This window comes from Armigeres subalbatus, chromosome 2, assembly GCF_024139115.2.
Source record: "Armigeres subalbatus isolate Guangzhou_Male chromosome 2, GZ_Asu_2, whole genome shotgun sequence".
NCBI classification, from domain to species: Eukaryota; Metazoa; Arthropoda; class Insecta; order Diptera; family Culicidae; genus Armigeres; species Armigeres subalbatus.
In genome coordinates this window covers 272,430,289-272,447,419 of record NC_085140.1, presented here as the reverse complement: position 1 = coordinate 272,447,419, position 17,131 = coordinate 272,430,289, and positions in this window count along the sequence as shown.

Here is a 17,131-nt window from a genome sequence, read left to right as displayed (position 1 = left end):
AAGACAATGTGAGCCACCCACCGCGAGTTTGCATCGGTGGTGACGAAATCGAGGTGGTAGAAGAATTTGTGTACTTGGGCTCACTGGTGACTGCCGAAAATGACACCAGCAGAGAAATTCGGAGACGCATAGTGGCTGGAAATCGTACGTACTTTGGACTCCGCAAGACGCTCCGATCGAATAGAGTTCGCCGCCGTACCAAACTGACAATCTACAAAACGCTAATTAGACCGGTAGTCCTCTACGGACACGAGACCTGGACGATGCTCGTGGAGGACCAACGCGCACTTGGAGTTTTCGAAAGGAAAGTGCTGCGTACCATCTATGGTGGGGTGCAGATGGCGGACGGTACGTGGAGGAGGCGAATGAACCACGAATTGCATCAGCTGTTGGGAGAACCATCCATCGTTCACACCGCGAAAATCGGACGACTGCGATGGGCCGGGCACGTAGCCAGAATGTCGGACAGTAACCCGGTGAAAATGGTTCTCGACAACGATCCGACGGGCACAAGAAGGCGAGGTGCGCAGCAGGCAAGGTGGATCGATCAGGTGGAAGATGACTTGCGGACCCTCCGTAGACTGCGTGGTTGGCGACGTGTAGCCATGGACCAAGCCGAATGGAGAAGACTCTTATATACCGCACAGGCCACTTCGGCCTTAGTCTGAATAAATAAATAATAAATAATTCTGAGTACCGTTCATGAATTTTGTAAACCTTTTCGACAAGAAATTACGGGTTCCGATTACGTGTTTTTCCTTTCCAAGGCATCAGGGTTTGAATCCATAGGAGAATGAGAAAATCTCTCACTTATCATGTCTGCATACACTCTCGATAGGTAGCATACCGTGAGAGACGTTTTTCGGTAGCGGTTACGGTAGCTGAACTGATTCGTTGGGGCTAAAACCCATGATACATTTCTTTTAATAAGCCCCAATTGCGGAGGCACCGGTTCTGCACGAAAAAAATTTTCATAACGATTGTATTCGGCAAAACACATACATTTTTGCCATTGCGATTTCGTAATGAAAAATGTGTCTAATTGGAATGAATACTATGCGACACTGCATACGATTAACATAACATGAAACTTATACATTTCATGTCATATGTTCATATGCATGATTAGGGTTGTTAATAACCTGCATATATGAAATTTATGGTCGTCATTTGAGAAACAATTACGAAATGATTAGGTTCATAAATTAATTTTATGTCCGGTGATTCTCCCGTTGTTTTCTTTCATTTTTAGGTTTGTTCGTTTTTTCAAAACACTAGCATTTGTATAAAGAACAAACATTTTCTTTTATTTAAAAGTTTTCTTTTCATTGCACACTTACATATTTAAGGAAGCCTCACACCTCGGGAAAATTTGTCCCCGGATTTCGGTCCCCGTGTTTTCAAGTGGGGCCGTGATTTTGATTTACCGTCACCGAATTCTGAAAACATCAGAGTGTTACAAATATAAAAATTCGGAAAAAAAATTGGATCAAATTCTCGAGGTGTGAGCTTACCTTTAGTTCTAAAACATTCATTTGATTGCTGGTCGACGCAATCACTATCGTATAGATACGGGTTCCGTTTAGGGAATCATGTTGATTTTTCCGGCGCGAGATCCTCCATAATCACTGAAACATGAAAATTGTGTTGGCATGGACATTAATTAATTTTCTATTATATGCTACGTACCTGTTTTTCTCTTCATTATAGAGAAAAAAATGACCGGATCCAAATCGTCCATGTTGCTCCAGCCGAGGCTCCAGCGCCGCTGCTTTTTTCTCATATACGTTTCTAATCGAATGTATAAGTTTAGACTAATACATTTTTGCCATTAGGCAAAACTTATACTTTTCATATCGAAGCGAAATATGATATATGAACACGCTAAATACATTGTATGCAAATATATTATGAAGAGTATATCCAGTGAAATGAAATGTATGTTGCTATACATAATGAAGGATATAAATCAAATAAAATAAATAAAATAATTACTTTTTTTACGTGTGGTGATGGATTTACACTTGTTTTACACAGCTGTGCGAAAAAAATATGGTCCCCAACATAAAAAGAGTGAGAAAAACGTGTTTTATTAAACCCCATCGGTGGGGGCCGCCTATCCGAAACAGTTTTTTTTTTCAATTTGTATACAAGTGCGATAGTTTTGTTTTCATGGCTTGTTACGATTCGAAGATATTTTTGCCTCTCTTTTATCGTTGTTCGTTATCTATCGAGATCGATTTCCGCAAACCCTGCAAGGCATACATTGATTAATATTTGTGAAACAAATTAAACAATTGAAAATAAAAAGAATTCCGATTTTGTCACCTTTCATATTTTATCACCCCAAAATTCACCAGGGGCTGATAAAATGATTGTACCCCGTTTAGCATAATGTCGTTTGGCATAATGTCGTTTGGCATAATGGCCTTTTGGCATAATGGTTTTTTGGCATAACGGTCTTATTAGAGCTGTGTGATTAATTAATAAGATTTGTCGAGTCATTCAGCTACATTGTTCCCATCATTTGGGCAATACGCGGTAATTGGATGCATGATTGTACGACGCAGCAGAATAAAAATAGAGATGGTTCCTGTCAAAACCGAAACATTGCTAATTTTGACACACGTATTAGCAAGATAAATCTGCATTGATTTTTTTTACCATGTAAGAGTATGCAAGAAAACATGCCCATTTTGCGTTTCACTCTTTTATTAGGAAAAGGATTCAAGAATATTGACGTAGGATTACGTCCTTTTTCCATATGCGTTATGAAAAGTATTTTTAAAGAAAAATCATATTGTCGTGCTAAAAAAAATGATCAAACATATAGAAATCCTTCTGCCGAGTAAATGCATTATTTGATAGAAGAGATCATGTATGCGCTTTCCTTCAAGTAAATGCCCGAATTGAAAGAAGGAATCATATCCTCTTACTTCTACTGCCGGGCAAATAGATTCTTTGAAATAAAGGATCATATCCTCCCCTGCCTTAAACCGAGCAAATATCTGACTTGAAAAAAAGGATCATGCCAATATTGAAAGAAGGAATCATATCCTCTCTTGCTTCCTGCTGGGCAAATGCGTCGTTTTAAAAAAGAGGCATATCTTCCCGAAAAAATGTCTTACGTAAAAAGCGGATTCATGTCCTCACCTCTCCTGCTGCCAGGAAAATAAACCATTTTTAAAAATGGAAAATATATTGGCTTGCCTTAAATCGAGCAAATGCCCAAAATGAAAGAAGCAGTTTTATCCCTTCTTGGCTTTTGCCGAATAAATTCATCCCTTTAAAGAACGGATCATACCATCCCTTGGCTTAAACCCAGCAAATGCCCAAATTGAAAGAAGGCATCACATTTCCTCTTGCCTTCTACCGGGCAAATGTATCCTTTCAAAGAAGGGATCAAATCTTTTCTTGCCTTAAGCCGAAAAAATGTCTGACTTGAAAAAAGGGATCATATCTTCAGCCGTACAAATGCATTAATTTAAAAAAGGTGTTATATCTGTCTTGGCCTTGTACTGGGCGAATGCATGAATTGAAAGAAGTAATCACATCCTTTCTTGCCCATTACCGAGCAATATAGTTTATTTTGGAAAAAGAAATATATCTTTGCTTGCCTTAAATCGAGCAAATACCTGAATTGAAAGAATCATATCCCTTCTTGCCTTCTGCCCAGTAAATGCATCCTGTCGAGGAGAGGATCATGAACCAAGAAAATGCTGAAATTGAAAGAATGCATCACATTCTCTTTTGTCATCTACGGGGCAAACGCATCCTTTCAAAGCAAATCACCCTTGGAGGAATCATATCTCCCCTTGCCCTAAACCAAGCAAGTGCCCAAAATGAAAGAAGGAACCATATTCTCTCTTGTCTTCGGCTAGGGAAATCCATTCTTTGAAAGAAGCAAACATATCTTCTCTTGCTTTAAACCGAACAAATGCATTAACTGAATAAGGAATCAATTCTGAATCATATCTGGAATTATATTAAAGAAGGAAGCGTATAATTCTTTGGCTTCTACAGGACAAAGTGTGTTTTTAAAACAGATGATTCATTTCCTGTAGTATTATTTTCATTGCCTTCTTCGTGAAAAAAATTTTTTATTCTTAAACACTTACAATTTTGTTGCTCGAGTGTTCTTCCTTTGTGACATGTCAAGAGCGATCTTGTGATAGACCTAGAGGAAAAACGATGGTAAGTGTAAGAAACAGATGTGATAGAAATTTAATGGAGACTATCGATGTCTTCGAGAAGTGATTTTTATATAATTCTTTAATTTAAAAATCATTTAAAATATGATGTGAAAGCAACGAATGGTTGATACGCCAACTATGAAATCATACACACTTGATTTTTTACCGGGATCCCAGCAATTTGTTAAACTTTTACCGAAATTCGCACAGTCGAGCCTCAGCAAGCGTGTTTTGCCGAGACTTCTGCCAAAATTGCTGAAAATCAGCAAATTATTTGCCGAAAACCAGCAAACATTATTTTTGCCAGGATATCAGTTTTTATTTTGCTGGGCAAACAGCTGTGCGGAGAAACAAAAACTGAGTGTGTAAACAGTATTACGATCAGATGTTTATTCACAGTGTTTTTTCTAACGAACAAGTTAATTTCCAAAAAATGTAACAGTTTATCTAACTTTCTGTTGCTGCAAATGGCTTTTTGCTTCAACACATTTCTACTTTTATGTAAACGGCGATAAATTTTGCTCGTGCCTTTAAGACAATTGCAATAATGGAAACCATAATCGTGAATAATAGTTGGAATCGTGAATAATAATTGGAAACTAGAGAAAAACATACTCATAACCTGTACAAAAAGTGATGAGAAATAAACGACATGTAAAATAATATTGTACCCCGTTTGGCTTAAAGTCGTTTGGCATAATTGATATCAGAGCTGTGTGGTTCAGCATGAGCATGATGGCCGTGCATTGCGTAGTTCCTACTCCGTGATTGACCTGAACAATCGCAAATGCACAGGAAACCAATAGATGGAATCATGGGACTTGCAATCCAACCTCAATGTGTTTCACCATAAGCACCATATGGTTCACATATTACCTTACCATCAGCCAAGAAAATGTATCCTTCGAGAGAAGGGATCCATTCAAGCAAACGCATGAATTGAAAGAAGGATCCATATCCTGTCTTGCCTTCTGCCGGGCAAATGAATCCCTCAAAGGAGGGATCATATCTCCCCTTGCCTTAAACCGGGCAAATGCGTGAATTGAAAGAATGAGTCATATCCTTTCATGCCGAGCAAATGTATCCTTGTATATGTAAAATATATGTATCCAAATGTATATGTAAAAACCCAGATTAATCCACCTAGCGGTGATGGTGCCTTTCTCGACCTTCGTAAAATGTGTTTGCTTGAAAGTAGATGAGCTAGTAGCTAAGAGTAAAAAATCTTGGGGTTGTATACAAGATACGACCGCTCGACGTAAACTACGTAAAATCAAATACAGTAATCTGAACAAATCATTCCGCTCTATATAGAAGAGGAGGAACCATCCCACCGACACTACTACCCAGTTTTAGCAGCCCCTCCCACTATGTAAGGGAGTAGGAACTCCACTGTCTAGCAGCTGGACCACCCCATACCATAATTGATAATACCCTAAAAGTAGGCAATTACCATGGATTGGATGCATGATGCATAAAAGAACTAAAATTTTCAATAGTTTAGGGTTGGTAATCAATACTACTGGCAAATTGGTGGAGATTTTGCGAATCGATTGATATATAAATCATTAAAATCCATTGAAAGATAAAGGACCTATTAATGTTACAAATCTTACATGATTTCGTGACGGTCCCCAATTTGGAAATTTTCATTTGTCACCCTGTATCCGAGTCTTCCCCTTAGACGTAGTTTACGTCAAAAGAAAAACTTCTAGGCCGGAAAAACTTGAAAATCGGATTATTTCAAGCAAAGATATTGTAGATCCAGTTGAGAACGCGAGATCTCGGTTCGGTTTTCAACTTGATCTACAATATGCTAATAAGAATTTCGACAATTTTTTTTCTTTTCCAATCTTTTTGATGTACATACCCCTGTTTTATTTTACCCAGTTATATATTTTAAGTATATCACATTTGGATGTTTGTTAAACTCTGAGATGAGATGTGCCAACTGGCTTCTTATTTTTCTTCTTCATTCTCGCTTTGTTCCCTGTTGTGTTTTTCAGCCACTACCATCACCGTCCCGGCAAGTGTTGTCAGAAATGTTGAATATTTGTTGAAATAATTAAATATTATTATTTTTATTGAAACATATGTAAACAGAGAGACTTGTTGAATTGTCATTTAACTTGTGTACTGTGAAATGACGGAAATCAATCTATGAAAATATATTATTTCAAATTGAAACGCTCATCGCCACTTTGAAACTAATCATCAAACAAGAAAATTTAGTTTCCTGTTAGTTTAAGATGTAATAGTACCGTAACGAACTACTTGTGATTTGGTATCTAACAAGTCACTTAAAAACTAGGCTTCGTAGAAGAAGATTTCGATGCGCCAATAATTCCAAGGATTTTCAATTGTTCCATTGGCAATTTGAATGATTTTTACAAATTCTCATATTTATGCTAAATAATGGTACTGTTCAAAAGAACTTGAGGACTGAGGAGTGAAACAATATATATTTGAACTTTTGTAAATAAGTTTCCCCAAAGTTTTCATCGTGCAGAAACTGTAATTATTCTTGACAACACTGCCGATATCAGAAACAGCTACCCTTCCGAACTTCGATAAACAAACGGGTACGTACGCGGTTGTCAAAATCAACCTATCAGCAACTGGTTCAAAAATGGTTCCATTTCGAGATACGAGAAGGCACATCTCATCTCAGGTTAAACTGAAGCTCTGACTACACAAAAAGAAAACGGAAATGTCATTCCCATCGAGCGAGCGGAGGGCAATATTTGTTATGATATAAGTCTCATGACCGTCCTTCTGCCAAACTCCCGTATGAAGAGGGAGGGAAGTGTATCAGTGTGGAAGCATCCGATGGTTCGTTTTCGGAGAGAAATAATAGCCTTTCGGTACAACTTTGTAGCACAAGAAAGGCAAAAAGTATTTTGGCCATATTTTCTAAGGTCCAAGCTGGCCAATTTTCAATAGAAAATAATAGAATAGGATTCCGCGTCCAATGCAATTTGTTGTGAGTAAATCGATTGAGGGTAAGTGCATTAAAAATGAGCTAGACTTTTTACGCGCTTTATATAACATAAAGCATTTTGGCCATAATTTTTGTGCCCATAGTCCGATCTTCCAAATTTCCAATAGAAAACAAAACGACAGGATCCCGCGTCGAATGGAATTTGTTGCAAGTAAATCGGTTGAGGATAAGTACCAAAAAGTGAGCTAAACTTTTCGCACTTTTGGTGCGCGCACACACACTATGGGTCTCCAGGTCTTCTGTAAAAGTTTGGTTTTGGAGCGAACATTTAGCCTTTTTGTATACTTTGTAAACAAAAGGCAAAAATGGTGTTTCGGCCATAGCTTCCGATCCCATATTTCGATCTGGCCAATTTTCAATAGGAAACAATGGGACAGGAATCTGCGTCGAATGCAACTTGTTGCGTGTAAATCGATCAAGGTTAGGTGTCCGAAAAATAGGTGACATTTTTCTTTTCTGATTTTTCTATTAAAAACCCAGATTAATCCACCTAGCGGTGATGGTGCCTTTCTCGTTCGTTCAAAAGGTTTGGAAAAATCTCAAATAACACCAATATGTGGATTGGTCTTATTTTTCATATTTGTTTATATGCATAAAAAAAATTCTCGCCAAACGCAATTTGTTGCAAACAAATCGGATGAGCATAAGAGCAGAAAATGGCATTTTATTTAGTAGTTTTAAAATTAGTATTTTCGCCATAACTTTTGACCCAATTGTACAATCCGGCCAAGTTTCTATAGGAAACAATGGGACAAGATTCTGCGTCGAATGCAATCTGTTGCGAGCGACCTGAGAAGCACACATATTGCACATCAATCAGAGTAACTTATATATGACCGGATTCAGTCACAATATGGTTACTGCAACCAGATTTGTTGAAATTGTGTTGCTTGGGGAATAGATGAAGTCTAAGTGCTAAGAAAGTGAGCTAGACTTTTTTGAACTCTTTTTCACAATAAATAGTAATTTGACCATAACATCTAAGCCCATAGTCCGATCTGGCTAATTTTCAATAAGAAAATATGAGACATTCTGCGTTGAATGAAATTTAATGCCGGCAAATCGGTTGAGGCAAAGTGCCTGAAAAATGAGTATGAATTTGTATTTTGACCATAACTTCTGATCCCATAGTCCGATCTGACCAAATTCAAATAGGAAACAATGGGACAGGATTCTGCGTCGAATGCAACTTGTTGCAAGCAAATCGGTTGAGGATAAGTGCCCGAAAAATGAGTGACATTTTTACGCGATTTTTTCGTATGAATTTGTATTTTGGCCATAACTTCTGATCCCATAGTTCGATCTGACCAATTTCAAATAGGATACAATGGGACAGGATTCTGCATCGAATGCAACTTGTTGCAAGCAAATCGGTTGAGAATAAGTTCCCGAAAAATGAGTGACATTTTTACGCGATTCTTTCGTATGAATTTGTATTTTGGCCATAACTTCTGATCCCATAGTTCGATCTGACCAATTTCAAATAGGAAACAATGGGACAGGATTCTGCGTCGAATGCAACTTGTTGCAAGCAAATCGGTTGAGGATAAGTTCCCGAAAAATGAGTGACATTTTTTACGCGATTTTTTCGTATGAATTTGTATTTTGGCCATAACTTCTGATCCCATAGTCCGATCTGACCAATTTCAAATAGGAAACAATGGGACACGATTCTGCGTCGAATGCAACTTGTTGCGAGCAAATCGGTTGAGGATAAGTGCCCGAAAAATGAGTGACATTTTTTGAGTAGTTTTGCGCACACACACACATACACACACATACACACACACACACACACACACAGACATCACCTCGATTCGTCGAACTGAGTCGATTGGTATATAACACTATGGGTCTCCGGGCCTTCTATAAAAAGTTTGTTTTTGGAGCGATCATATAGCCTTTACCGTATACTTAGTATACGAGAAAGGCAAAATGGTATAATTTTCGATCCCATAGTCCGATATGGCCAATTTTCAATAGGAAACAACGGGACAGGATTCTACGTCGAATGCAACTTGTTCTGAGCAAATCGATTGAGGATAAGTGCCCGGAAAATGAGTGACATTTTTACGCCATTTTTTTTGTGTGAATTTGTATTTTGGCCATAACATTCGATCCCATAGTTCGATCTGGCCAATTTCAAATAGGAAACAATGGGACAGGATTCTGCATCGAATGCAACTTGTTGCGATCAAATCGGTTGAGAATAAGTTCCCGAAAAATGAGTGACATTTTTTCGTATGAATTTGTATTTTGGCCATAACTTCTGATCCCATAGTCCGATCTGACCAATTTCAAATAGGAAACAATGGGACAGGATTCTGCGTCGAATGCAACTTGTTGCAAGCAAATCGGTTGAAGATAAGTGCCCGAAAAATGAGTGACATTTTTACGCGATTTTTTGTATGAATTTGTATTTTGGCCATAACTTTTGATCCCATAGTCCGATCTGACCAATTTCAAATAGGAAACAATGGGACAGGATTCTGCGTCGAATGCAACTTGTTGCGAGCAAATCGGTTGAGGGTAAGTGCCCGAAAAATGAGTGACATTTTTGAGTAGTTTTGCACACATACACACACACATACACACACACACACACACACACACACACACACAGACATCACCGTTGAGACGGGTCGTCGGTTACGGGGGAGCTTCCGACGTCGGGGAACTCCCTGTCGGAGTAGGATTGATCCACCGCCGGGGACTATCCGAGTAGTCCGCGACCAAGGTGAGAGCTGAATGGCTCATCGGTTAAGCAAGAAGCTGAAAGGCGCAGTTCATGGGAAATCGGTTAATCGGAGTAGGCTAGGTCCACCGCCGGGGACCAGTTGAGTAGATCGTGCCGCGTGAATGCACCTGCTTCGGGTCGTCGGGGCACCACTGAACCGGAAGCTATCTCCACCCGGAATCTTTGGCCTGACCTCGGCACTCGTCCGGTCACCCGTTGAAGTGAGAATGTGCGTAGGACTTGAGCGGATCTATGAACATGCATACCAGGTGAATGTGTAGTGTTGGTAATGTAACAGCCATCCACGAATGCGGGTCGTCGGTATCGGGGGAGCTTCCGCCGCCGGGGGACTCCCCGTCGGAGTAGGGTAGATCCGCCGCCGGGGGACTATCTGAGTAGCTTGCGAGCACGTTGAGAGCTAAATGGCTCTAAAAATAAAGAGGAAAGTAGATGCGTTGCTGAATGGCACAAGGAAAAAAAAAGTAAAGGGCTTAAGGGCCCACGCTTTTGTGTGCTTGCTGGCACCAATAAGGGAGCCAAAGGGCTCAGACGAATGACAAAACATCGAAGAGAGGCACTGTGAAAGGTGTTGTTTTGGGAGGAGTACTTTTAGTACTGCTTTTCCCCACAGAAGTAATACTGAAAGGTAGTCCCGGGGGGAATTGTGCATTAGAAGAGAGGGTAACTCAAGTAACCTTCTGTTGCTTGGGTGGGTTTAGTGGGTCCGGCGGTCTGGCCTTCTGCCAACCGCGCCAACCCCCCCCCCTGAGTGAAAATTTCAGGTGTCTGTATGCAGATTTGCCTTCACCCCTCAAAAAAAAAAAAAAAAAAAAAAAAAAAAACACACACAGACATCACCTCAATTCGTCGAACTGAGTCGATTGGTATATAACACTATGGGTCTCCGGGCCTTCTATAAAAAGTTTGTTTTTGGAGCGATCATATAGCCTTTACCGTATACTTAGTATACGAGAAAGGCAAAAAGGTGGTTTGGCCATAACTTCCGATCCCATAGTCCGACCTGGTCAATTTTTGATAGGAAACAATGGGAAAGGATTCTGCGTCGAATGCAATTTGTTGCGAGCAAATCGGTTGAGGATAAGTGCCCGATAAATGAGTGACATTTTTTACGCGATTTTTTCGTATGGATTTATATTTTGGCCATAACTTTCGATCCCATAGTTCGATCTGGCCAATTTCAAATAGGAAACAATGGGACAGGATTCTGCGTCGAATGCAATTTGTTGCGAGCAAATCGGTTGAGGATAAGTGCCCGATAAATGAGTGACATTTTTTACGCGATTTTTTCGTATGGATTTATATTTTGGCCATAACTTTCGGTCCCATAGTTCGATCTGGCCAATTTCAAATAGGAAACAATGGGACAGGATTCTGCGTCGAATGCAATTTGTTGCGAGCAAATCGGTTGAAGATAAGTGCCCGAAAAATGAGTGACATTTTTTGAGTGCTCGCGCACACACACACACACACACACACACACACACACACACACACACACACACACACACACACACACACACACACACACACACACACACACACACACACAAAACACACAGACATCATCTCGATTCGCCGAACTGAGTCGATCAGTATATAAAACTATGGGTCTCCTATAGAAGACCCTATAAAAAGTTTGTTCTTGGAGCGAACATATAACCTTTACCGTATACTTAGTATACGAGAAAGGCAAAAAGAGATCATATCTTCACTTTCCTTAATCCGAGAAAATGCCTGAAAAAGAGTCATATTCTCTCTTGCCTTCTGTCGGGCAAATTGATCTTTCGAAAGAAGGAATCATATCTTCACTTGCTTTAAACCGAACAAATGCCTGATTTGACTAAAGGAACCACATATTCTTTTGAAAGAAAGAATCATACCTTTTCTTGCCTTAAACCGAGCAATGGCTGAATCGAAAGAAGAAGTCATATCCTCTCATGCCTTTCCCCGTATATATGCATCATTCAAAAGAAGGGATCATACCTCCCCTTGCCTTAAATCGTGCAAATGTATCCTATAAAAAACCCAGATTAATCCACCTAGCGGTGATGGTGCCTTTCTCGACCTTCGTAAAGTGTGTGTGCTTGAAAATAGATGAGCTAGAAGCTAGGAGTAAAAAAGAAAAATTTCTTTGTCCGGTCTATGAAAATCGGATTATTTCAAGCAAAGATATTGTAGATCCAGTTGAAAACCGAAAATCGTATCTTGTCCCATTCCCGGATGTCGCAACTGCATCGCGAGTGGTGCGCATGATGGCGCACAACTATGGCACAAATGCGCACTACTCGCGATGCTGTTACAACATAAATTTTAATCCCGCTTCTTTTCTACTTTCCTTTCGTCAAAAAAATGATGACGCGGGCTCTTAATCCTAAATTCAAATGTACATTCGCTAACTTCGAGCGATTGATTGTTTATCCTCGGGAAGGATGAACAATTGAACATATCAGGAAATGCTAATACTGTTGTATAGAAGTCGCATAGGTCACATAACTTTCCATGGTAAATCCCCATCTATGTTACTAATTGCTCTACTCTACTAACACAACTTCCTTCCCGTGGTAATTGTGGAGATGCAGAGGTATTCTCGATCTCTGGTAGCAACAATATCCACATACTATAATTCCATCCCTTACCCAACTCTCTGTAAGGACTTGGCCGGCGCCGTTATTGATCAGTATTTGCGAGCTTCTGAAACGTGCACTTCGAGAATAGGTGATAAATCCCAACCACTATTCACTTGGATCGAAGTGCAATTTTCACCAGTTCTGATCAATCACGGTGTAGCAACCATTAATATGTACAGTCAGTCTACCCAAGTAACATTTCAAGTTTTATTCTGCTCTAGGAACGGTTCTCAAGATCAAATTTTAAGATCTAACAATAAAACCCACTACCACACGACAACCTTCTAATGACCACTATAAGAAAAAGATATGGCCAAGTGGCCCTCTCTGAATAACCACTATAAACCTATTATAAGGGTATTTAGAAACCCTTTTTAAACCACCCGCAAAAAAGGGAATTTGGCTGCGGCAGCTGTGAAAAAAGAGAAACAAAACAGAAATAAAATAATAACAAAATAAACTGTTGATGAAAATCATGATGAGGATGACTACAAAATACTATTTTTTTCAGGATTGTTTTTTTTTTTTTCATTTTACTCCCATCGAAATGAGGTGCGCGTTCGATTTCATGGTGAAAGTTAGTGAAAAAATAACATTGAACAGCACGCGCCCTCAAAATAACGTAATTCTGGACATTAAATTTTAAATAATCATTACGGAAATCTCGTAAATCGTCTCCGATTCTATCGATATTCCACCCCAATATATTTGTAATACAAATAAACTGCCAAAAAAGTGTTTTGCTTGGTAAAAACATCGCCTAATCATAATTTTCAGTGATAAATTTCATTGATATGAAAAGCTTCTTCGTTTTGAATATGGCCATCATAAATTTTCATCATAAAAATGTTGCTCTTATCAAACACTGTTATAAACTTTTTGCAATACAAATATTCTTATTAGAGTTATTCAATTGACCATATTACGACCAGAAAATGTGGATTTGTACGAGTTTTGCAAATGGGATTTATTATGGTCTGCATCACAACCGTACAGCTGCTCATAAGGTCAATAGGCGTTTGACATTTGAAGCTTTTTCAGTATACTTGTGAGAGGTTTATTGATAGCAATAAGAGCGACAATAAAACCGAGCAACTAGCTATAGTGATTGCTATTATAAATCTGCTATAAGAATTAAATAAATCCAAGAAGCATGGAAATTGTTACTTGGGTAGTCTAAGCTAAGCTAAATGTAGAAAGAATAGCGCACAAACGATATTCATACAACCGCAAAGCTTTAATTTCCTATAATTTATATATAGGAACTATACTGCTTTTATACCCTCTTATTTACGATCGAAGAAATGTTAGTTTAGTAATTCGGCAAATGGTGCCCAATGATGTTGGCAGCGAGGTCGAAGAATCTCTCCTCCAAATTCTTTCAGCATCTAATTCTTAACATCCATTTTCTTGTGGCAAAATTCCCCGTTGGTTGAAGCAGATGAAATATGACATCTCATTAGCCCTGCCCAAAGGAATCACACCAGATGACAAATTTTATGTGCCGTACTAAAAGGTTGTCACATTTTACTGTCTTCCTTTTATCGTGAGATGTTAATTTGTTACAATTAATCTAATATGGATGGGTTTGATTATCTCCCGCCTTTGTGTGTGGCTCTGGAGCAGGTATATGACTCATAAAACGAGGCAGCCTTGTTCTTTCCCACCGTTCGCCGCGCTTAGAACTAGATGAGTCAGCCACATGCAGATAGTGAACGCGGCCGAAAGAAAAAAAATGTGTGGTTCGATCAAATGATAATAAAGTCGATGTAAAACAAACTTCGAAACTGGAACCCAATGAGCTGACGGCTGGATGCCACATCGTCTCTTCGATCGAGCTGGCGAGGCTGTGCGGTAAACCCTTCTTCTCATCGAGTGTTTCAACTATGGTGCAGTGGAGACTTGGCGCAGCCAGAAATTCGACAAAACGATAAATAATCGTTAATTGCATTTATCGTTAATGTCACGGCGATCCAGCTGCATAGCGCTGCATGTTGACCGGATTAAGGAATATTTTCGAAAATAAAAACAAAAACCTGAGCCAACGAACTGAGCGAATCACACACATGGTCACGGGTGTTTTGTCCATTTGGCAATGTTTTTTTTTGTCGTGGCCTGTCCGCTGGAGAGAGAGGCCTCCATTAAAAGATGTCGATTGCAAACGCACTCCATTCATTTTACTTATTTATTGATTGAATTCCGATGTGACATCTCCCCGCGGGTTGCACGCCACCGACACGGCAGCCCGCCGGACCAGCTTGGACGCCGTTGTCGTCGTCGTCATCGCGTTGTCCTCGCTGTCCAAAGCCGTCGTCGTGAGGGTCCTCTTGTTGTTTGTTGGTTTAGCTGCGTAGTAGACTTTCGTGAGACAGTGCAAATGCCAGTCACACCATCCGTCCGTGCGTTCGCGTCGCAAGGCGGTTGTCCTGATGGTTAATGCGATCCGGCCAGAGTCGGACTGCGAGAAAAATTTCGCGATTTTTACTCTAAAACTGTATGACCATCTTCGGAGGCTGCGCAATGAATTTATTTTCAAAATGTCCCCTAATACCGTGATTGGTTCTTTGAAGAATATGTAAATAATTTGTTTATATTGAAAGATAATTAGTGGAAGCATGTGTCATAAAGGTGAACAAAATGCTGCAAGCAATGAAAGAATGCATTGAAGCAGCTACGGATCGACCATTTTGGCGTATCTCATTTTAGCATGCTGAGTAAAGCTGAAATAAGTTGTGTTGTTGTTGTGCGTGGCTTCCGTTTTAAATAGGGTGCCCTTGAAAACGCAAGTGCATTAAGAGGTTTTAGTAAATATTTTAGCAAAGATTAAAATTTAAGTATTTCACATATTTCTTATTCCCGCAACTCTTAATTCAACTCTGTTGTTTTAGACTCCTTTCCCATTTCCATCGGGCGGAAAAGTTGAAATGGAAGAATGTTAATTTCCATTCAATTGTGTGTGGCTTACACAAAACTTTGCTGACAAGCGCGCTACTTTCAAGATGAACCCGATCAGCAAACCAACTAAACTTAAACACCAAATGGCCATGTATCGTCGTGCCTTCTCCCAAACTACCGCCCCGTCGAATTAAGTCTAGCAAGCCATCACATACGACGCCAGTAACTGCGATATAATAACAAAAACGTGAGAAGGATCTGTTACCCTGCCCGGGTGACATGTTTTATTGTTACATTCCGGACAGGGCCTTTTCAAAAGACCTCACCGGCTGATTACGACAAAATAATAAAAGACAGAAATAAAAACTGAACGTTCAACAACACCATCACGGTGGCAAAAAATGCGAAACATGGGAATAACGTTCGAGGTGCAGCGTGGTGCTGCAATGCGCTGAATCTATATAATGCGTCCGTGGAACAACACGTATTTCACAGTCAAAAAGGTTGGTATTTAGAGGATAATCCGGTTGCAGTTGATTATCCAGAAAGCATCTGGATAGTTGAGCAATATAAATAACTGAGAGTTGGTGAGGTTCTTTATAGTATCCTCGTGCCGTCATAAGATGAAACTTTGCGATCTGGGTGAATAATATGAAAATCTATATCTATATCGATATTTTTTTTACCTACATAAAAATGAATTTCTGTCTGTCTAAACCTTATAGACTCCGAAAATACTGAACCGATCGGCGTGAAAATTTGTATGCAGAGGGTTTTGGGACCGGGGAAGGTTCATAAGATAGTTTCCCCTCCTTCCTTAAAGACCCCTCCTTCCTTTGCCCAGGGGGCTTCCATACAAATGAAACATCAATTTCTTTATAACTTGAAAATTAATCAGAGAATAAATCAATTTTAGGCGAAACGAAGTTCGTCGGGTCCACTAGCACATATAATATTTAAATGATTTCAAGATTAAACCTATCGAGTTTGTGACTAGAGGCAAAGAATTGATTTGACATCTACAGCAAACATCTACAGGTGCCATCCTTCGCCTAGCGGTAGAATGCGCGGCTAGAAAGCAAGACCATGCTGAGGGTGGCTGGGTTCAATTCTCGGTGCCGGTATAGGCAATATTCGATTTCGGTCATTTGTTGTTGCAATGCTATTGGCAGCAAAATGTTGGCAAAAGAATAAAAATAAATAGCTTTTTCTCGAAAAAAAAATTGTCATTACAATAAAATTTATTGTAATTTTATTGTAACGGCAATTTTTTTTTTGGAAAAAAAGTTATTTTTTATTGTAAAGATACATAACAACCCCCATTTTTTATTGTAAAATTGCCATATTTTTATTTTTTTTATTCAGTTCATTGTCAGATTTATATTACTTTTTTTTAATCCTCAGTTATTTGGAAGGCTCATTTGCCGTGAAGTGTTACGGAGCCGGTATCAGGTTTAACAATACATTTCTTGATTCTTATACATAGTGTTAGTTTTGGGGAACCGAAAGACTCGCAGTTTAGTCGAGGTTAGGGAATACAATGATACAGTAGGAAAGGAAAGGATTTTAGGATACTTAATTAATTACAATGTTGATGTTCACAAAGTTGTCATTCCTCGCGATGTTTCACATCTGTAACGGGATAAACAAACTTTTT